This window comes from Triturus cristatus, chromosome 7 (assembly GCF_964204655.1).
Source record: "Triturus cristatus chromosome 7, aTriCri1.1, whole genome shotgun sequence".
Lineage (NCBI taxonomy): Eukaryota > Metazoa > Chordata > Amphibia > Caudata > Salamandridae > Triturus > Triturus cristatus.
The window spans coordinates 1668674040-1668697479 of record NC_140590.1 but is presented as its reverse complement, the minus strand read 5'-3'; positions in this window follow the sequence as shown (position 1 = coordinate 1668697479).

Sequence of the window (23440 nt, the reverse complement as noted above, 5' to 3'; positions counted from 1 at the left end):
CATAGAAAAAGATGTCTGTAACAAAGACATAAAATGCAAGGTTCAAAACACCAGACATCGAGTGTGGTAACAAGAACCCAACAGATACGAGGATTTCAAGCTACCATCACTCTGTTCAATGCTGTAATGTCTAAACTCCTAATTCATACCAGTTGCAAGTACAGCAAAGTCATCAGAAAATTATTTTATTCTACAATGCGAGAGACACAATTCAAATGTTTCCACAGTTTAGTACTGTAAATGGCAGAAATCCCAAGATTGAATGGTAGATTTATAAGGGGACCACCCAATTGTGGTCACCAAATTGTCTTCTAAATCTTAAATTTTCCATATTAGGTTTGATTAAACAAGTCTTGCTTTTATCCATTACAGCAGTTTCCTTCATATTGAAAATGAACCAGTTTCCCAAATTGTTCTACAAAGAAACTTCCAACTTGATTATTCAGTAATGGAGAATATTGATTAACACTGAATCTTGTTCTGATAGGAATAACTGTAATTTTGGGAGTGTTATCATCTCACACAATACCTAATGAAAGCCTCCAGGCTTTGTGCAATCCATTGTCATTACTAGCAACGATAAATACATTATCTGCAAATCGAAGTTTGTTGGATCTGGCCCTTTCTGCAGGGTCACCCTCAAATGTTTTGCCTTCTTTGTTCCATTTTTCTGTTCTCGTTTTTGTTGGCTTTAGGACTCGGGCGCTTTAACACTTCTAACTAGTGGTAAAGTTCATATGCTTTGTACCCAAAACATGGTAACATTGGTTTAGCCACAATTGGCATATTTAATTTACTTATAACTCCCTCATATAATGCACTATATATGCCCAGGGCTTGTAATTTCAATGCTACTAGTGGGCCCGTAGCACTGATTGTGTCGCCCACTTCAGTAGCCCTTTAAACATGGCTCAGGCCTGCCAATATAGATCCCGTGTGTGCAGTTTTAAACTGCCATTTCAGCCTGGCATGTTAACCCACTTACCAGGCCCAAACCCTCCCTTTTATTACACATACAGCACCCCAAAGGTAGGCCCTAGGCAGCCCTATGGGCAGGGAGGAGTGTATTTAAAAGGTAAGACTTTGACTTTTGAGTTTTACATGTCCTGGTAGTGAAAAACTGCAAAATTATTTTTTCGCTACTGCAAGGCCAATCTCTCCCATAGGTTTACATTTGGATTGCCTTTAAACATATTTTTAAGTGTAATTTCCAATCGGGAAAATATAGATATTTGGAGTTTGGTGTCTCTGAACTCACAGTTTAAAATTACAATTTTTAGCAAAGTCGGATTTTAAATTGTAAAACTGAAAATCTCACTTTTAGAAAGTTGCCATTCTCTTACTCTAACTATTTTCTGCCTCAGCCTGTCTCTGAATACATGTCTGGGTTGGGTGACAGCTGGGTTTAATGCACTCCCTCTAAACAGTCACACAAACAGAGCTGAGGTGTGACATTTTTATCCTGATGGTCCTTCACCAGGCTGATGGGCCTTCCTGAGGTAGATTGGGAGGGAGGAGATGACACTTGCAGCTGAATAGGGCCATGCCTGTCCCCACACAAAGAGCTGCATGCCCCCTGTAGTGAGTCAGGAGCCAGGGCAGGAACCTTGTAATCTTCATCACCAAATCAGAACTTTGCTGGAACCAAGAATATTCTGCCCAGAAGAAAAGCTGCTGTGCTGCAGGGTGCACTGCCACTTCGCCAACTGCATTGCCGTGTTGGCCTGCTGGTTGCTGTTCTGTAGGAGGGACTGCCACTTTCCTACCTGCTATGCTGTGTTGGCCTGCTACCTGCGGCTTCTTGTCTGGGAGTGAGAAGGACTGGGCTTGTTCTATACAACCTTAAACCTATGTTTCTCCAAGGGCTTGATCGCTTGCCTCCTGTCAGCCTGAACTTTGGATTTACCCCGGTCTAGCAGGACCTCAAGTAACCTTTTAGCGCTGTTTACTTCTAAACATTGTTTTGGGATTTAATCTCTAAAAATTAATATCTCGATTTCCACTTATTTGTTTTTTGTTGTTTCAGTCTTGCTTTACTCAGATAAATATTATCTATATTTCTAAACTAGTGTGGAGTCTATTTGTGGTGTTTTCACTGTGTTACTGTAATTTAAGAGTTGCACAAAGACTTTACACATTGCCTCTTAAGTTAACCCTGACTGTTCTGTGCCAAACTACCAGAAGGTGAGCATAGGTTTATTTAGGTTGTGTATCTAACTTACCCTAACTCGGATTGTGTTCCATACTGGGACAGGTGAAAACCTATGCAGTCTAGAGACCCAAATTCTACCAAGGTTCATTGGAGTTTTTAAAAAATGTTATCTCTTTATCTTTGTAATTGAAATCACTCTTTACCAATATGTCTTTAATGGATGTACTTTTCCTGTATGCAACCAGTGGAGACCCGGAGTCCTGTAACTGCTGGCAGCAACATTATTGTCATGCTGCTGGCAACCACTCAGACCACTCATTCCCATGCCAGCGAGATGGCCCAAAGGAAAAAAAGATCCGTGGGCGAATCAGATTAGTCTATTTTTTTTAATTGGGTTCGAGGGAGTCTTGCAAGAGTTCATTGAACCCAACCATCCAGATATACAAATATTTTTAAATCTTAATATCTCAAAAACTACTGAACAAATTTACACCAAATCACAATAAGCAACATCTGCGAACCAAGATCTAGCTTTGTTTCTAATTTACAATTATTCCTTTGAGCAGTTTTTGCTATAGCACTTTTTAAAGAAGTCTTTGGAAAATGCATAGGGATTTTGCATTTTTGCACCCCCTTCTTTCTTGACCACCGCTTGGCAGATCACCCCTAAACTTTCCATGCTCAAACCAGCCAAAAAAGCACACTTTCATGGAATGTATTGTTGAGATTCGCCAAATGGGGGCAAAGTTATTAGCAACACAAAAAACGAATTTCCTATGGAAATGCTGACCTAATTACAACTACATATATATATATGAAAAACAACAAGTCCTGGCCCATTTATTTCCACAACTGGACCTCCCAGGTACGGACCTCACCATGCAGAAAGACACAACTGACTCCAATAGCTTCTTTTTGCAGTGCTATATTCCATTCAGTGAAATCTCTAGTGCTGCTCAGGCATAGACGCGTTTCGATCACCAAAGGCGCAATCTTGATCACATGACCCGCCACATGACAGTCAACAAGATAAATAGAGTGTGTGCACTATCGGATGTGAAAACTACCAAACAAGTTGGTGAATAAGAAAAACAGACTGTAAACATCTTTTCATAACAACGCTATATCTCCTATACTATAAATGTATAAATACATCAAACAGGATGGATAATAACGGTATTAAAAAATGGAAAATCTGTTACCATTGTTATTGATGCCACCAATTGTGTGAATACGCATTTGGTTCATAAAAACAATAACACCACCATAATACACTGCCAACAATCATAATAAATATCCTCCTTAAAATGTTCGATGATACATTTGAAATTAAAGTTCTAGTGCTGATAAAATTACCAAAAACATTAGGACTCAGGAGAACATTAAAAAAGACCATGAACCAATCTTGATCATCATAATATGGCCTATTAAGCAGCCAATAGGATAGTGTACAAGCCCACAAATTGCTATTATATCATACAGCAGATAATTCAATTTTATATACAGATACAGTCCGTATTGTCAATAAAGTGCAGTGCTTATGTGCAAATAACAATAACCCCAGTGCAAAGAAAATGATGAAATCTACATAATTCTCAAGGCAGCCCAGAGGCATAAACTGAAGGCCAGAAGTTAATATTTTTAAAGTGCAAGTGCTAAGTCGATATAATAAGAAGCAAAGAGAGTTATGATGAAGGTAATGGGATATACATTCCCCTATTTGGTGCAAATCGAACTCTGTTTCAATATTGTCAAATGACTCTACCTGAAACTAAAAATTCAAAGTTGTATAAAACATCGAAGCATAACACAATTTCTATGACCTGCTCACTACTGCAGAAACTGACACAGTCAGATGGCCTAGAGAAAGTTGTGCAAGTCCTCACTTGTATTTAAGCCATTCAGCACCTTAGTGCCAAGAGCTAGGATAAAGTGTGTTTTCAGTTGGCGGAGGCTTCTTTCTCGATTACCGCCTGCCTGGTGTGGGTACAGCCCCTAATACAGAATATTGCAAATCGTTAAGGTTATTCTGGTGCACCAACTTGAAATGTCTAGCAACAGGGTAACCAGGGTCCGAGTTAACAATTGGCCGTATGTGTTGCAAAATTCTTTCGAGCACAGGGAGCTTTGTGCTGCCTATATATTGGAGCCCAAAAGTGCAGTGTAAGATATAAATAGCAAACTCAGTGCGACAGGTTAAATGGTCTTTGATGGAAATAGGTGTTGAGCTGAAGGCAGTCAGGTATTCTGTCAGATTAGTGCCAAACATACAGGCATGGCACAAATTACATTTGAAAAATCCTGATGTGGCTAACCAAGTAGATTTGGATGTGACTTCAGGACTAGTTCTTACCAAGGCATCCCTCAGAGAGGGAGCCCTCCTGAAAGTTATAGAAGGTAACAATGGCAATATTGGTTTCAATGTAACATCCGTTAGCACAATGGGCCACTGGGAATGAATAATCTGACGGATTTTGCCTTCTTGTTTGCTAAATGTAGTAATTAATCTTACATTATGTGTATCACTATCATTGATTTCAATCAAAAAAGCCTGAGCCCCCACTCGATCTATATATATATATATATACACACACACACATATATACAAATATATATATGTACATATTTACGTTTTTTATATATGTTTGAATTCAATGAAGACAATAAATATTGTTTTTTCTGTTCCAAAGCTGATAATGTTGAACCATGATGTTTCATGTTGAAAATGTCACATATTCATTAAGCCTAACCTCGTTTTCAAACCAGGTTAGGGACGCAGGGTTTTTGTGAGAAGAACATAGTTTATTGTGGTTATGAATACCTTCCCTTCAAAGCCATGTGGTGATGACCTATGTTTAGGATGTCATGATGTCATCAGTATAGAATGCAGGCATGTCATCTTTACTCGGCATTCTACTGTTGGCATTTATCTCTGAGCCCCTGCTGCATGACTGTACATTTTTGATGTTAATAAAGTTCTTTGCTTTTTCCTACTTTTTAAGTTAGTTCTTCTGCTACAATTTTGGCAGGAGGATGGGATAAAAGTTTGTTCCTGGGCTTTAAAGACGATTGGTTACACAGAGAGAAACTTGACATGCTACATGCATGTGGTTTCCTTTTACACAGAGAAGAGCTCAGCCCACTGCATGAGTGTGGTTGGTTTAATCAAGATGAGCACGTAGCTCTCTGTTCCGCATGGCAGTGATTTCTTTCTCACGCTCTGTCAATGTCCAATTGCCCATTGTTGTGAGGTGATATACAGGTTCCAGGTGAAGTTCAGATTTAAAAAAGGAGTGCTCTGTACGTCATCGCTGTTTCAGGACCGAGTGGAGACCCATGACGCTACTTTGTTTTTTACTGCCGGGGTGGGTCTCGGTCCACCAGAAATCACAGCTGCCATCTGCAAGGGAGGAGGAGCCTCCCCCATGCCACATAAGTGGCAGGAGACCCCTGCAGCATGGGACCTGCTGTTTCAGGGGCGAGCAGAGACCCGTGATGCCACTTTGTTGATTCCTGCTGCGGTGGGACTTGGTCCCCCAGAAATCACCGCTGTCATCTGTAAGGGAGGAGGAGCCTCCCCGATCCACATAAGTGCCAGGAGACACCCACAGCATGGGACATGCTGTTTCAGGGCCAAGCATAGACCTGTGACGTCACTTTGTTGATTCCTGCTGGGGTGGGATTTGTCCTCCAGAAATCACTGCTGCAATCTGCAAGGGAGGAGGAGCCTCCCCAATGCCACATAAGCGCCAGGAGACTTCCACAGTGCGGGATGCGCGCAGGCATGCCTGACAGCACCCGGGCAAAGCCCTGGCCAAGGGCGGACCCGTCTGCGCCCATCAGCAGCTGAAGGAGGCTGGGCTGGGCCTGTTCTCTTGACCCCACCATTTGGATATTACTACCACCAGCGAAAGCGGAAAGTAACTGATGAAGGTACTGTGATATGCTTGAATAAGCTTTACCTTGGTCCCATGGATGTGTTAAGGCTTACCACCGTGCTGTTTTAGATATTGGAATGTGCCTCAATACACACTACAAGTAGACGATGTTGATAAGGCAGTGATTTATTGACATTACAGCTATGGGTAGGTGCAAAAACACTCCGGCTCCATTAGCTACCAGTTCTACCCTGGACGGTTTCTTGCACAAAGCAGTGGGTGCAACCAGTAAAGAAATTGAACTGGCACTAGTTCCGCCCTCACCCTCTCACCTGGATTTGATCGGGGAACAGGTGGGTAATGATGATGAGGAGTGCAACCGCTGGTTCCACTTTCACCTACAGTTAATATTAAGAATATTGTAAATGATCCTGTAAAAGTCCTTGTCCCAAATGAGGGAGAGGTTTTACAATCACATGCTAATGGGGGGGGGGGGAGGAAAAGGACAGAGGGGGTCACAAAAGCAAAAAGGCAGTGCCTTGAACCTAAAAAGATCCAGCAAGACACAGCACAGTAGGGATCTATTAGGTCCAAGGGTGTGGGAATTGGGGGTGTATCTCCTGAAGATGAGGATTTTTATATCCTTGTCGGACAATATGCATCTGATGGTCTGGTAGCCTATTCTAGCCCGCCTCTGGTCCATTGAAGTGCATCTTCTTTTTGTGGTGAATGATTTAAGGGAGAGGGCTTGATGTAGCATAAGGAGGGAGACTACTCTTCACACAAATAATCATGTAGTGGCCATCTTAAATGTGGGCCATTGACCTCCCCCCCTTAATAACTCCCAAGATCCCTAAGATCCCCCAACAAGAAGCGACTTCTCGATATAGGAGAGCAATTGGCGAACCAGTGTTTTCAAGGTAAGAGCAGAGAGTAGGGGCGGGTGAAAGTACAGCTCAGGTTCATCTCTCCCGGTGCGATCAGCATTATGGTACAAAATCTGAACCTAATCAAAATCAGTCCAATCATGCTTCCCCTCGAAAAAAGGGGGCACAAGATTGGCTTAACTTACCTCCAGGCAGAACCCCATATACCTTGATACTAATGGGTATTCCACCACTGCCTGTGGACCAATACGAAGACTGCCAAAGTCTTATTAATATATCAGCACATTGGTGTATCAGGAAAACAGGTTGTCACAATTATAGAAAACATCATTATAGAACGCAGAGTGAGAAGGTAAGGCTAGGCAGCGAAATCTGTGGAGGGAGATTGTGTAGTTTTACATTTTAAAGATCCCAGGTGTGTACACTTGTTGTTAACATGTTTGAGCCATGTGACATTGGATTTTGGTATCATAAAAGCAAGTTCCCTAGGTTTTTTCTATCCTCCCCCATCAGGCCCTAGTTAAAATTTGCGGCTAGCCTGCACTCAGCATGTGCAGATTAACTTTCAACCCTTGGAGCCCATTGCCCAGGTAAATCGCTTTGATGTTCTATCAGGTCTAACAGATATAGACTGACATTTGGCCCCATTACCTCTGGGCCAAGTAGGTAGGGTAGAGTTACCAACAAATGTCCCACAGGAAATGAACTCAGAGAGGGCAGAACCGGAAGTGGAATTATCTGCCCCCATCCTTATCCCCTGCAGTAAGAAGCGAAGGGGCAAGACAATCTAGGAAGGATGACCACCCCTTTTACAATATTGTCATAGAACATAGCGGGAGTCCACTCAAAGTTGAGTAATGAGGACTGTCTAAGCTTTGTCTTAGGTTTTGACTTAATCTGTTTACAAGAAACTTGGACGCCTAATTACTTTTTTATGAAAGGGTATCATTTCTTTTATATCCTGGCAATCCCCTCCACATCAGGAAGGGCCAAGGGTAGTATTGCGGTGCTCATAGCAGTAAAATATGTGTCCGTGAAACATAATATTATCTGTTCCTCCCCCTGCTATCAATTACTTGTAATTTTTAGCCTGGCCCCGGCTGATTTACTTCTGGTGAATTTCATTTTTGATAATTGTAATTGCCAAGTGGTAGAGGATATTCAAGATGAAACAAGCAAAGTCCCAGCAATGAGACAGCGGTTGTGTATTTTATGGGTTGGAGATTTTAATTGTACTGTTTTTTAAACATTGTACCTGGAAATTTTGTGGGATGGAGGACAAGGGCCACCAGCCTATGGCCCATTTTATCCATTCTGGCCTGGGGGAAGACCTTAATGCTATATTGGTTGTAAATGATTTATTTCTCTCAATGATTGTGTTAATGATTATACTTTGCTGTGCCCATGGCAAATGGAGATTGCTTTAGCACCGTTTTTACGAATTCCGCAGCTTCCAAAGAGATCGCGTTATAAATTTCCTAAAATAGTGGGTTTTCAATTCCAGAGGATCTGGAAGACATTTAATATCCCTTGGTTACATCCACAGTTGAGATTAGTGGAATGCCTCCATTTCGGTCTACACGTGTCCACTCAGACTTGTGATCTCGGGGCTAAAGTTGGTTTCTCCAAGCTTCAGGATTTTTTTTTTTAAATGATAGATTTGGAACTTGGCAGGAAATTAGATTGCTTAACAACAACATCAATACGTCTCTTTTTTTTTGTCACTTTCAGATAAATATGTTTTGTGTGGGTTTGAGGGATTTGGTTAATTCGAAAGGGTTACTATTAAGTAAAGCTCATTTTATACTGAAAATTTGAGGAATTGGGAATTGGTACAAGCTGCTTAAATCTATGCAGAACAATCAAATAGTTCTAACCCATTTGGAAAAAAGTTCTCAATCAATTGATTATCGTCTCAATCTTCAGCAATGGCGTTTCTTTAATAAAATGAGCTGTAAGGCAGTGAGAGCAGCTAACTTAAGGAGGATGGCCTTTTTTAGTAAATGACAGATTTATTTTACTCCGGCCAAACTTAATAAAATCAACCCTGCAGTTAATCCTTGCTGCTTTAGAGGCTGCCAGGTTCTAGGAGATTGGCTACATGTGGGATTTACTTGTACTAAAATTGCAAGCTTCTGGGAAAATGTTTTTTCAGAAGTAAGAAGACTATTGGCAATAGTTCTTCCCTTTAAGGCTTCCAAAGCTCTCTTAGGCTTAGCTGAAGCTCAGAGCCTCTTAACATTATCTCAACGTCAATTTATTTTTATCGCTGCTTTGGTTGCAAGATCATTGATTTTGGCAAATTGAAAATCAGCAATAATCCCAACTCTCTCCCAATGGATACATAAAATGAATACAAATTTTAATCGGGAAACCATGTATGCAGGGAGAGTCGGTTCTATGGTTAAGGTAAATAGAATATGGAAAGAATGGAAATAACTGAAAGTTTCTAGTTCGATGAAATGGGCAATTTTTAAGAGTTTTCTATGCCTATTATATTCAATATGTATAGCATGTATCTTGATTCTCATAATTAATTGGTGTACTTTATGGAAGAAGTATTATTACATGTTTTATATGCTACATTTAGAATAAACCTTTTTTAAAAAAAATTATATTATTTTAATATTTTACATGTATTTATTGTAATTTTATTGTAATTTTATTAATATTTTATAGTTTGTTATTTTCATTGTAGTGATGATATTTACTGTTACCTTATTTTTGTTGTCAATGTTGTATTTTAGATTTTTTCAACAATGGTTTTGTTGTCAATAGTTGTGTTCTTACAGCATAAGTATAGGGTCGCGATATTCAGTCTGTCCATTTTCTGGCAATATTTTGTTTTTACGATATTTTTTTTCGCTACTGTGCCATACAACTGTTATGAGAGGCTACTGCATGGATGGCAAGAGTGGGAACAAGTTCAGATTTTTTTATGAGTTGATAGTAGACTGCAGGGGTGTATGAGTAAATAGGTATGTAAGTTACTATTGTCTTGGATTCTTGCTATTATTACTATGAAAGCATTTTTGATATTTTATTTTCTTCTATTGTATTATTGATTAACAGTTAATGAAATTACAACAGAACATTAATGAGAGTTGAGTAATCAAAATCTGCCAGTGAGCCCAAAAGGTAATGTGGTTATGGCCGGAACCACTGCAAACAAATCATCTGAATTGTGATGAGACTCTAATAAAGGCTGGACAAAAAGGTGGAGGTGCCATACTTTTACCTGAATATACAGTAGGGCTAAGGGAGTTTTTGTCATGAAGAGTATAAATATCTGCTAGACAAGGGCTAAAAATGGCCTGCTGAGGTACTGAGGTTTCCAGAACTGAATACACAAATGTTAGCACTATACAACCAACAACCACATTAGTATTTCTTTTCAATGGATGCTACGTTGCACGGGCATTCGAGTCCTCTTCTTTTACAAACCATTCCTGATTTGCAAATAGATGTACCACCTTCGTAAGGGACACTATGCTTCAGTATGGCTACATTATAAAATGTTACTGCTTTTGAGCACAAAATAGAAGGTGGCTGTGGCTTTCTCTTCATCAAATTCTATTCTATGGAATTCTCTTCCATCTTCCTATATTTACTGGAGACATGCAGTATTTGTTTTTGGTAGGAATTTGATGATGAATTTCAATCCCAAACTTACTTCTGCTGGTGCAAAAACAAAACAACAGATAAGACTCGGTTAGGCTGATATATTTACACTTAGGTATTGTGGCAGAAACTGAATTTTGTGCAAAATAATATAACCTTACAGCCCGCCATAGCTGGCTCTACCGGCCATTAAAGGCCAGCTCCAGCGTTACAGGTTTGAGCCGAAGGCGAGGGTCTTTAACAAGGGAACGGGCCTTTAATGTCCAGTAGATCCCACTACTGAGGGCTCTAAGGCGATTAGAACATTTTGCCCCAGAGGACAGAATGTTATAATTTGTAAAAACAAAGGCCTCACAGAGCCTGAGGGGGTTGAATTCCCCCCGGGCTTCGTGAGGCCTTTGTTCACAGCTATTGCCGTGAACAAACCTTGGAATGTTGATTCTCCGGCCTTCTACCGGCCATTATAAGCCTGGAGTGCTCCATTGTTTTCAATGGAGCGCTCAAATTTCCAGTGTTCTAATGGTATATTAAGGAGTTTAATTGATATTGCATCGAGGCATTCCCGGAAGTACAGGAGTGGGATTGGCAGCTGGAAGTGCTGCGTGCCCATCGCTCTCCGCTAAAACAGTGGCAAAAGTCTGGAATCTCTGGGGACAAACCTAGTGCAATATTGATATGCCTCAATAATTGTTTGGCAAAGTAGAAGATTTATGATTTAGCGAGGCCTGATAGAAAGAGGAGGGGGAAAGATTGTGATTTTTTTGTGCGGCCAGACTTTTGCCACGCCACAGTTGAGCGGAGGTGGCAGCTTCATCAGCTGATATCCCTTTTTCAGGCGAAGGGCGCACAAGCTTTTTTGCCTTTCCCGTCCAAATTGAAAATTATTTTTCAGGGGCAGACAAGATTTTTTTTGTCTGAAATTCAGGCTAAGGAGTATCTGTCCACTATATAGCTAAGGTTTACCTCTGCTGCTTTCTCTTTGTCTTGTTTTTTTGGGGGTTTTTTTGCTTTCTTTCTGGGGGGAGGTGTCTTAGCCTAATAGCTTTGTCAGAGTTTGGGGGCTGGAGCGACGATAGACAAGCGTGATTTACTTGGGTGTATATCTTGGGCTATATATAAATAGAAAGGGTGAAAGAAATAATAAAATTTTCTCTTTTCTTATTGGACATGAATGTATGTGAGGTTAACTGTCTCCAGTCCCGCCTTATTATTTTTATCGAGGGGTGAGGGTAGTCAGGGGAGTTTGTCCAACCAGCTCTCTCATCACAAGGACTTAGGTCCTGTTGCCATATAAGGGTATTGTTAGGGGTGGGTGGGTAAAGGGGGTGGGTTGCATTGGGGAGGGGCTGGGAATGGGAGGGGGGATCATGGGGGGGTATGGATACATTGGTATTGGAAAGATGCTGTAGTGAGGGCTTCAGTTTTTGGTATATATTTTTGTATATTGACTATTGTTTTTGTAAATTTGGAAAAAGCGCAGTCCAGGTGGAAATGTTACTTTAGATTCCATGGGGCAGGACAGAATTATTTTTAGTTCATGGAACATATGCGGTCTTAACGATCCCAAAAAACGAGCACTATTCTCTAAAATTGTGCATGCTATGCCTGTTGATGTAATATGTATACAGGAGACACATATACCCTGGGGGAGGCGGGATTGTTTGAAGTTGCCAGGGTATGACTTAATAGCGGGCTCCAAACAGACATCTATGATCAGAGGAGTGGCTATTCTTATGAAGTCCGGGGTAGGGCTATGTAAAAAATCCAGAGAGGATAAAATGGGCAGATGGATTATAGCTGAAATTTTATTAGGTCAAAGATCACTAACCATCTGCACAATCTATGGCTCCAACAGTGATGATCCGGAAGTATTTAAATTTCTAAATATCGAATTGGCTACTTGGCCCTGTCCACTCCTTATCTGCGGGGATCTGAATATCAACTTACTTAGCAACTTTAACTTGGCAGCTGATCGTAACTATAGCGGTAGGAAACCTAAAGTGTTCAAGGCACTGCAGGCATTAGTTCAAGAGCATGGGCTGATGGACTTGTGGCATCGACACAACAAAATGGATGATGGGTATATATATTACTCAGCCCCTCATAATAAATTGGTCAGGCTTGACAATTTTTTTGTGTCAGAGCAGCTTGCCGAAGTTTCTTCTATCCAAGCCTCTCCTAGTATCCTATCTGATCATAATTCATTAATTGTTGGTGCTCTTGGCCCCGAAATAGGAAGCCTCCCAGGCAATGGTCTTTCGAAAGGAAGCTTTTGCTTGATGAGGCTTACCAGGCACATATAAGAAAATTGCTAATAGAATTTCTTGATATCAATAGGGGTACTGCCCCTGATCAGGTGGTGTGGGATGCCCTAAAGGCCGCAGTGCGTGGAGAGACTAAAATTGTTTCCTCGTTCCGGAGGAAGCAAGGGCAAGAACAAATGAAGTGCCGTATGTAGGAGCTTAGAATAGCAGAATTAGAACTGGCTTCTAAAATTAAGAATGCTTGTGATGTAGAGCATTCCCAGCAGGCTGTCGCCATAATAAAATCTAAACTTTTGGAGTCTTTTGGCCAGGACCTGGCCGCTAAGTACCTTCTATATCGGACGATGATGTTTGAATTTGGTGAAAATTCTGGAAGGGTACTGGCGTAGAGGCTTCATCAGAAAAGTGTACAGAGTCATGTTACGAGAATTCAGGACGAAAACGGTACAGTTCAGGATACTCAGGAAGGAGTGAATGGAGTATTTCAAAAATACTATACAAAGCTTTATTTGGAAGATATTGAGATTGCTCAGGTAGGGTCAGAGATTGAGGCCTTTCTATGGGGCAAGGATACTATGAAGATATCGCCAGAACAGAATGAAATATTATCGGCCCCTATTTCATGGGAGGAGGTGGTGTCAGCGGTCAAAGCCCTGGCCAATGGCAAGACCACAGGCCCAGACGCGATACCCCTCGAGTTCTATAAGACCTTCTTAGCAGAGATTCGGCCCAATCTACTTGCTGTTTTTAGGGCAGCTCAGAAAGGTATGGTTCCTGACTCATGGCGGCGGACTACAATTGTACTGTTTAAAAAAAAAAAGGAAAGCCAGAGTTGAGCCCATCATCTTTTCGGCCAATTTCTCTTATTAATAGTGACTCTAAAATATATTCTAAAATATTAGCCTCTAGACTTGCTGAGGTAATAGTTCCATTAGTATCTCTGTGCCAACATGGATTTTTTCCGGGCCATGACACAGTAGACCATGTTCGGCGTGTTATTGCCTTATTGGATTGGGCTCAGGCCACGGCCTCTCCCCTCGGGGTGATCCTGTTGGACGCTGAGAAGGCGTTCGACTGGGTCTCCTGGGGGTTCTTGTGGGCCGTGCTTAGGTGGAAGGGTTTTAGCATTGAATTCATACAAGCTATCCGGTCATTGTATTTCTCTCCGGAGGCAGTACTCCGTATTTCGGGTCAGGACACCAGATATTTTAATATTAGTAGGGGCACTCGACAGGGGTGTCCGTGTTCACCCCTATTGTTTGCCTTATATATTGATCCGTTTTTCAGTAAAATTGAAGGGGGTAGGAGCATATTACCTATAAGAGTTGGGGCCACAGAGTATCGGGCTTTGGCCTATGCAGACAATATCGTCGTGTTAACCTCCGATGTTTCCTCTGCACTTCGGGTACTTAAGGTGTCTGCTGCGCAGTTCGGTGCAATATCCGGGTATAAGTTAAATGTGACTAAGACCCAGGTAGTTCAAACACCAGATATGCCACACTCCGGAACCCCAGTGGTCTGTGAAGCAGTGTATCTTGGGGTAAGAATTTCAGTGGCAGTTGATTCTATACCGGATTTAAATATTCTTCCGGTAATAGATGCAGTAAATACCAAATTAGAACGATTGGATCACCTACACTTGTCTCTTTATGGCCGCTGTAGTGTTCTTAAAATGCTTGTACTCCCAAAGTTTTTATATCTCTTTAGGACAATCCCTTTAGTACTGTCACAAAGCAGTTGGGCAAAGGCAGATAGGATATGCTATAGGTTTTTGTGGGGGTATAGGTGCTCTCGCAGGGCTGCCAAGTGGATGGGTCTCCCTCGGAATCGAGGCGGGTGGGCGGTACCCAATTTGGTGTTATATTATTGGCCGGCAATGGTACAGGCTTTTGGAGTGCCGCTTCTAGGTGATAGATTTGAAGTTCCGTTATGCAACCTCCCTACCATTTTTGAGATCGGCTTAGGTACTGCGGCTAAGGGTATCTTGGTCGAAATTCTAGAGCCAAGTTATTTTAAAAGGACTAGATTCAAGGTAATCAATGCTATGTTCCTAATCTGGCAGAAAATTCGGCGGAAATTGTCTATTTACCAGCTTAATGTATATACCCCATTTCAAGCATTTCGACTTCTTTCTCCCCTTATTTTTCAAGATCAGGTAATGTCTAGATGGCAAGTACAAGGGCTGTGGGTTATAGGAGATTTGGTGGGGGATGGTCAACTATTACCTTTCTTATCTTTGAAGGATAAATTTCAGTTGTATACTCATGATTTCTTTAAATATCTTCAGGTTAGAAGTGTTTTGCTTAAACATCGTGATGGAACTCCCTCACTATTTGATAAAATAGCTATATTTGAACTTATTCAAAAGAAAGCTAGAATTGGAATGATATATCGGTATGTACTTTCCAGTCTACCGGATGATTTGAGTGCACAAGGATTAAGGTGGGCGGACAAATTGGGAAAGACCGTTATGGATCTAAATACGGCCTTGGAGCTTGCCAGTGAAGCTTTGGTATCCGGCAGTCTCCGGACTCAAAGCTATATGTCGATGTTTGATCTTTATTATACACCCGCAAGAATTGCAAAATGGGGTAGTAGAAAAGGGGATCATTGTTCTAGGTGTGGGCTATATGCAGCAAATACAAGTCAGATGTTCTATTTTTGTCCAAATTTGACTAATTTTATATCAGACATAGAATGTTTTATCAATTCCACACTCAAGATTCAGTGTGCTCTGACACCTGAGATGGTGATAATGGGTTACGACGGGGCAGCGTCATCGGGTAATTCATGGGACACCTCTGCGTTTCTGTTTCTCGCTATGCCTATGATTCGGCTATGTATAACCTCACAATGGCTTTCCCCCGAAGCCCCGACATTTATGAACTGGAGAACTAGACTGCTTGCTATTCATAAGCTGGAATCCTCAGTATATTCAATAAAGGGTAGGCGGAGGCGGAAGCTTGCTTCTAAGATTTGGTCTCCGGTGGAGGAATGGATTAAATAGTGGCTATGTCTATGTTGTTGATAGGATAAGGCTCTACAGTGCATTCCTTTCGCCACCTTTTTGCCTGGATATCCTTTTTTCTTTTTTTTTCTCTCTTTTTTCCCTTTTCTTTCTTTTTTCTCTACTTTACTGCCATTGAATATGTCATTTTATATGAGATGTAATATTCTATCTACTTATATGTTAGGACTGAAAGCCATGACTGTATTGTTTTATGTCAATATGAAAATAAAAAAATAGTACAAAAAAAAAAAAGATATTGCATCGAGGTTAAAAGGATTCTTGGATCAATAAAAAATTATTTAAACGTCCTCTACTCTACAAAGTACTACATATCACAGGCTGGGGATCAGGCACTGTCTCCTCCTTAACCATGAGAGAAAAAAGTGATTGATGCAATGCTTGAAGTAATCTGAGCCCTTGGTAAATACCTGTGGCAGCATTCCAGACTCTTGTTTTTCTTTTACACTGCAGACAGGGACCAGCCATAATCAAATCAGCCTTGGTCATGCTCCAATAGAAACAGTCCTATCTGAACTGCTTTTTCCCACAACCCCTCTGAACAGGAACACAAGCAACCACAGACTGGTTCCAGCCATATTGGGCCATGTAAGCGATGTGCAGTGTGAGTCCCAGGCACAGTGAGCTAAGAATCATTCCTAAACACAGCGAAGGCTCGCCTGCTGACACTGGAGCGAAGGTGATTGTTGACAAGCATGGGTGAACTTAAGACTTGAGTTCTGCTAGGATCCAAAACAAACAAAAAAAACGCTTTACATCAACATGTATTTGATGTGAATGTATTTTATCTACACGCAAGACAGACCACTGAGTTAAATGCTCACCACTGATATCTACTACTATCTGCCAGTCAGGAGTTTCAATGGCTGCAATGCCTTCATCATTCTGAGGATGGTACAAGCAACCCCATCATATTGGGTAGGACTCAGGCGCGTAGCTAGGGGGGGGCGGTGGGGGCGGACCGCCCCAGGCGGCACTATATTTAGGGCGGCTGCGGCGGCCTTTATAATTTATTTAGGGACACAGTGTCTCTAAATAAATTATAAAGTCCGCCGCGGCCGCAACGGCGCGCGCGACCAGGCGGCCAGCTTTGAGTGCAAGCAGCGCGCTGCGCGCACTGACCTTCTTGGTTGTAGTGCGCCAGTGCGTCAGCGCCTGCTGCTGCAAAATTGCCACCATGATGATTGTTTGATGGCCGTTAATCTGCCCGCGCGGCGCCTCCCGCGTATACTGGTCCCATCCATTCCCAGCCTGCTCCAGGGCCGTCAATCTTAGAGAGCGCGCGCCAGCGCTACCAATGACGGCCCTGGGCTACATTTTTGCCCGGCCCTCGCGATGAGAACGTAGCGGTGACGCGTCACGCGCTTCACCACTACGCATTCTCGTGAGGACCTTGTGGCCTGGGGCAGTCTGCTCTGCTGCGTCCATGGATAATTCAGTGCAGTAGTAGGTAAGATAATGTGTTTTTTCTTTTAAAAAAAATGCGCAGGTCCAGCAGGACACGTACTTCGTGTGCGCTTCATTTAAATAGTTTTTATCATTATCCTGGCTGATGCAGGACAACAATAAGACAATAAAAGATGCTCCAACGCTGGTGATGAACGCTTTGTGTGCACGGTAGATACTTAGACTTTGAACACTTTGTGCACGCTTTGTGCGATCTATGTGTATGCTTCGTACGCTTTGTGTGCACTGTAGATACTCTTTGAACACTTTGTGTATGCTTTATGCGCTCTTCACATTTCTGCCTCTTCGTCATCTTTCACCCGTGACCTTTTCCTTGTCAGCGTCCAGCGCCGCTGACAACCCTCATTGCTGATTTATTTAAAGTTATTAAAGTAACAGAACTATAGCTATATAATACACAGAGGTGCAATATGCCATGTATTGCCATTGCTGGATAGGGGGGTGGGGGGGCTCTGGTTCAAGTGTGGGTCACGAGGCCCCGCCCTCCCTTCAGCAGTTGCCATATTTATTGCGCTCCGTGGGTCCGCATCTTATGTCTGTTTAATGCCAAGAGTTTTTCCACGAGCAGTATTTTCACAGAGGAAGGAAGGTGTGTAACGGAAGACCAGGGGTTAAGTCTGCGCAGTGACGTGCATTCCACTGCTCGGGTCTTGTGAGCAGGGCAGGCTGTAGCGCCGATGATGCTGGGGTGACAGTCTGTATTGACGCCCTCCCCGTGGGCACCCTCTCCACGAATTCCGCACTGCCACCCTCCAGCAGTGCCCTCATACCTCCACACAGCCTCTCTAAAATACATTTCATTTTTTAAAGCGCTTGTCATAGCTCACTCACACTCAGTTCTGTGCTCTGCAGCAGGCACATAACCTTCTGCGCTACTTTATGATACATCAAAACTGCCACTAGACAATATTCCGATCTCTCAGCAGCAGAAACATTAATCACCAGACTTAACTTCACATTTTTATTTTTGCCTGAAATTGCTGTACGTCCAAAGAAGTTCACTGCTTTTAAACCCATAAGTTATTTTTAAACACAGCGCCCCCATCATCAAAGTCAGGGTCAGGTGCAGCTGCACCTGTCGCACCGCTCTGGTTGTGAGTGTGATCGCAGGTGCTCTCCTCTGGAGATTCAAGAATAAGACTTGAGGGGTACCCAGCTCGCTGTCTCCAGCGATGTTAAAAAGGCAGAGTTAAAAATCTTGGGGGTGGGTGGTAAAGAATGGGCTGGGGTTACATTCTAGAGAAAAGGGTAAAATGACTATTTACTATCCAAAGGGGGCACTGAAAATGGGACACCATCATTTGAGGGGCAATAATGGACAAGAACTCATAGGTTTACTTGACATAGAGAGTTCTCCTGCATTAAAAGATGCTTTAAAACTCGAAGGTTGGATCTGTGGCAATGCTGAAAGGCCCCCTGGCGGCTGCGAGAGTTGTGTCCCATGAGAGGGGTGTGAAGGGGACGTAATGCACCCACGACGCAGGATTAACCACTCTATTTAATTTTGTTATTTCATTTGCTTTATACAGCGTTGACAGTTGACACTACCAGAATGTCAGCTTCAGGGTGCACACGCTGCAGCGGGAGGTGGAAGTGTGTGGAGTCCAGGGGCGCAACTAGACCCGAACTTCGGGGGTGGGGGGCTAAGACTCCCAGCCAGGGCTGGCCCTAGCACTGGCCGCGCACGGTGCAATAGTCATTTTTGGCGCTCCTCCCCCATTTCCTCCTTCTCCATGAATTCCCTCACTATCACTCACCAACAATGCACCTCATCTCTCTATAGCACCTTTGTGACAAACATTGAATTTTTTTAGAGCGATCCTCATAGTTCACTCACACTCAGTCAGGCGCGTAGCTAGGGGGGGGCGGTGGGGGCGGACTGCCCCATGCGGCACTATATTTAGGGCGGCTGCGGCGGCCTTTATAATTTATTTAGGGACACAGTGTCACTAAATAAATTATAAAGTCCGCCGCGGCCGCAACGGCGCGCACGGCCGGGCGTCCCACTTTGAGTACAAGCTGCGCGCACTGACCTACTTGGTTGTAGTGCGCCAGTGCGTCAGCGCCTGCTGCTGCAAAATTGCCACCATGATGATTGTTGATGACCGTTAATCTGCCCGCGCAGCGCCGCCCGCGTATACTGGTCCCATCCATTCCCAGCCTGCTCCAGGGCCGTCAATCTCGGAGAGCGCGCGCCAGCGCTACCAATGATGGCCCTGGGCTACATTTTTGCGCGGCCCTCGCGATGAGAACGTAGCGGTGACGCGTCACGCGCTTCACCACTACGCACTCTCGTGAGGACCTTGTGGGCTGGGGCAGTCTGCTCTGCTGCGTCCGTGGATAATTCAGTGCAGTAGTAGGTAAGAGAATTTGTTTCTTTTCTTTTAAAAAAAATGCGCAGGTCCAGCAGGACACGTACTTCGTGTGCGCTTCATTTAAATAGTTTTTATCATTATCATGGCCGATGCAGGACAACAATAAGACAATAAAAGATGCCCCAATAACGCTGGTGATTAATGATTCGCTGGAGAGCAATTATTTGTCTGTTAGTAGTTTTTAAATGCAGATGAACTGTATTTTGTGTGGAAGCTCAGTGGGTTGCTGCCTTTGCCACAGAGATCCTTGTGTTACTTGCAGTTCAGAAGTTACAACCCTAACATAGGGCAGTGACCAATGAACTGTCACCAAAGAGCTGCATACAAACATGAATGGTATAGATTTGTTTTGTGATATAGTTAGAACTTCCTCAGTCTTTCATCATTCTAATGTTGCTAAAATGAGTATGTTTGGGCAGAGATACATTTTTATCAGTAAAGTTGACCCAATGGAATACTCTTTTAAATCCTAAGGTTGTGTTTCCCCAGACCAAACCCTCTTAAAATATACTGCCCACCAGTATGGATGACATGTGATTCCTACACCTTGTAATCCTCATTGGCTTATGTGACATTCCCTGTAGACTGATTTACATACTTGTATGATTCATTGTCTCTGTATAATGTGTTTGTGGTGTAAAGTGCTGACACACTACACTGATATGAGTAGCGCTAAACAACAAATGCATATGAGAGAGGGGCTACGGAGCGATGAGGGGCACTGGTGGAGGGTGGCAGTGAGGGAATCTGAGGAGGAGGTAGTTGGAGGGGCTGTGGAGCGATGAGGGGCACTGGTGGAGGGTGACTGCAGGGTTCGAGTCGGGCTACCAGGCGGGTGGATGGCGTCCCCTCACTTATTTTAACGGGAGCTCGATTACTGGAGCAAATGGAGCCACACATTTACTCTTTGGCCTCTCTGGGGCGAGATCGGAGCTCATTCAGAACGCTGCTCATGCGCTGGCTTCTCTGATGCAATGGCATCTAAGGGGTGAGCGAGGGGAGGCAATGAGTCTGATGGTGCAAGCCACCTTTCATGACATCACTTGCTGTTGTGACGTCAGCGTCCCCCCACTTCTTTTTTTAGGACTTGTGCCCTGGGTGACAGTGAGGGAATCCGAGGAAGAGGTCATGGTGTGGAGGGGGAGCTAGGGTGAGATGAGGAGCACTGGTGGAGGGTGGTAGTGAGGGAGTCTGAGGAGGAGGTCATGAGGGGGAGAGGCTACAGAGAGATAAGGGGCACTGGTGGATGGTGGCAGTGAGGGAGTCCAAGGAGGAGGTCATGAGGGGGAGGGGCTATGGGGAGATGAGGGGCACTTGTGGCGTGAGGCAATCTGAGGAGGAGGTCACTAGGGGGGCCATGGAGGGATGAGGGGCACTGTTGGAAGGTGGTAGTAAAGGTATTTACGGAGAAAGAGGTTATTAGTGTGGCGCTAAAAAAGACTTTAGCATCAGCGCTAAAGCCGGCCCTGTCATGGCCTTTCTGTTTTTGTTTATTTAATTAGCAGTCGGGTCATAAGGGCTACTGTGGAACATACTTTAAAGTGCATGCTAATTATATTTACTGCTATATTCAATGTTTTAAGTTTGAAGGTAATTTTACTAATGTTTTTACCGGGAAAAAGCAAAGTGGAGCCCGATGGTGCCTGATATGGGGCTGGGGCCCAAGGTCAGCTGTGAGATAAGGTGCACTGGAGAGAGGAGTAGTGGATAATCAAGCCTGTAAGGGAGAGCGTTGCCGAGTCCGGGGTCAGGTGGAGGTAGTAATGAAGAGGGATTCTCCCTGAAGGCTCGCACAGAGGGAGCCTGTAAGGGAGTGCGTTGCAGAGTCCGGAGTCGGGTGGAGGTAGTAATGAAGAGGGATTCTCCCTGAAGGCTCGCACAGAGGGAGCCTGTAAGGGAGTGCGTTGCAGAGTCCGGGGTCAGGTGGAGGTAGTAATGAAGAGGGATTCTCCCTGAAGGCTCGCACAGAGGGAGCCTGTAAGGGAGTGTGTTGCAGAGTCCGGGGTCAGGTGGATGTAGTAATGAAGAGGGATTCTCCATGAAGGCTCGAACAGATGGAGCCTGAGTAGTATCACTTGCCTGATACTCCCACCTCAGAAACCTCCTCTTCCCATCAAAGGAATATTACATGGAAAGTGATAATATTTAGAAAGAGATTTGGAAAAGAGTGAGTTTTACTGGTCCTTCTAAGACTAAGAAGAGATGTATGGTCATTTAATGTCATCTGTAGATGAAGGTTACATGAACAGTGTCATGTATGTGCATGTTTGCATTGTGTTGAGGGGATTACCAGGTAATTGTTCACGCAGCTCTCTGATGGATGTCACATGCGGTTTTTCTGAGCCCCCAGATAGATCATGCAGTCTGTGTGTTCTCTTTCGTACTGCCAGTCAGTCACCGCTGTATTCAACTGTCTAGCCTTGGACCGTGTCATGTATGTGCATGTAAGTTGCGTGATCAACGTAACTATTAGCGGCGATACAACGTGTCTCTCGGACCTCTTTGAAGTGCATGCCCTCCCCCCCCCCGGGGGGGGCGGCAATCTGAGGGATAGCCCCGGGCGCCATATGCTCTAGCTACGCCACTGGTAGGACTAACATCTGTTATTTTCAGTGGTTATAAAAGGCATGAGGGCTATGTTAGAAATTAGTTATTATTATTTTAGGAACAGATGCTGGGTCGTTAAACACAAGAACTAGTGGTAAAAAGGGTGCAAAGTATTTTTTCTCCATTTTATCAGTAGCTTCAGGAAAGGCATTGAGAGCACAATGCACTCACCCCTGTGTTAGCACCGGCATCTTCCCCCATATGCTATGTAAAGAGAGATGCCTGTTTAAACCGGTGCGCCATGTGTGATAAAACACGGAAAACAGGCACAAGTTTCATTGGCGCCTCATATTACACTTTTTCCCTGCACAAGTAATAATTGTGGGGGGGGGGGGAACACCCGGCATATGTAGCCTTGCGTTTACACTAGTACTGTGTGTGTCTAAGGAAACCCTTTAAAAATATGAATTTGTATAATTGTTGGCTACTAAAGAAATCTTAATATTACTAAGCGGCCAATAAAGGGTGTTTCCCTGTTGACATGGAGTTTGACACCTTGCTTGATTTTAGGTTTTATAATTGAATTTTAACATTTTATGGCAGTATTTGTGTTTTGTTTAACTTTGAGGTACTGAGGTTTGTTTATTTAGTGTGTTTTATTTCCTGCCTTAAAGCAACCACAAATTGTATATAAATGCAAATAACAAACTAAACTGAACTAAACTAACCTTTCTAACTCTCTACATTTAAGTTTGTTGTTTAGTTTTGCAGTTTTTTCTTCTATGCACATGTGCAGGGTACATTTGGTGCCTTACAAGATCAGTAAAACAGATAAATACGCAGATTTGTATAGATAATGTTTTATTTAATCATGGCAGAATCTTATTTCATCAGGAAACCCCTGTATTCCTGATTACCCCACCACTGGCTTAAATAGGCTAGCATACGCACACAGCTAGGGACAAATACGTGCATACAACAGTGAATGATGATGTTGACAGGTGTAAATTACTTCCACAGAAATAAATAAAACCACAATGGCAGCAGTAAATTAAAATTCCTCATGAATTCATTCAGCCATGGCCACCCTTGACCGCCGGAAAGGTTGTGCTTGAAAAGTGCCCCAGATCCAATCCACAACATATGCATTATTATGTAAATCACGCCCTCCAGAACTGCTTCCTGTTGTATTCAAATTAAGTATGGATCATGGAACGTTCC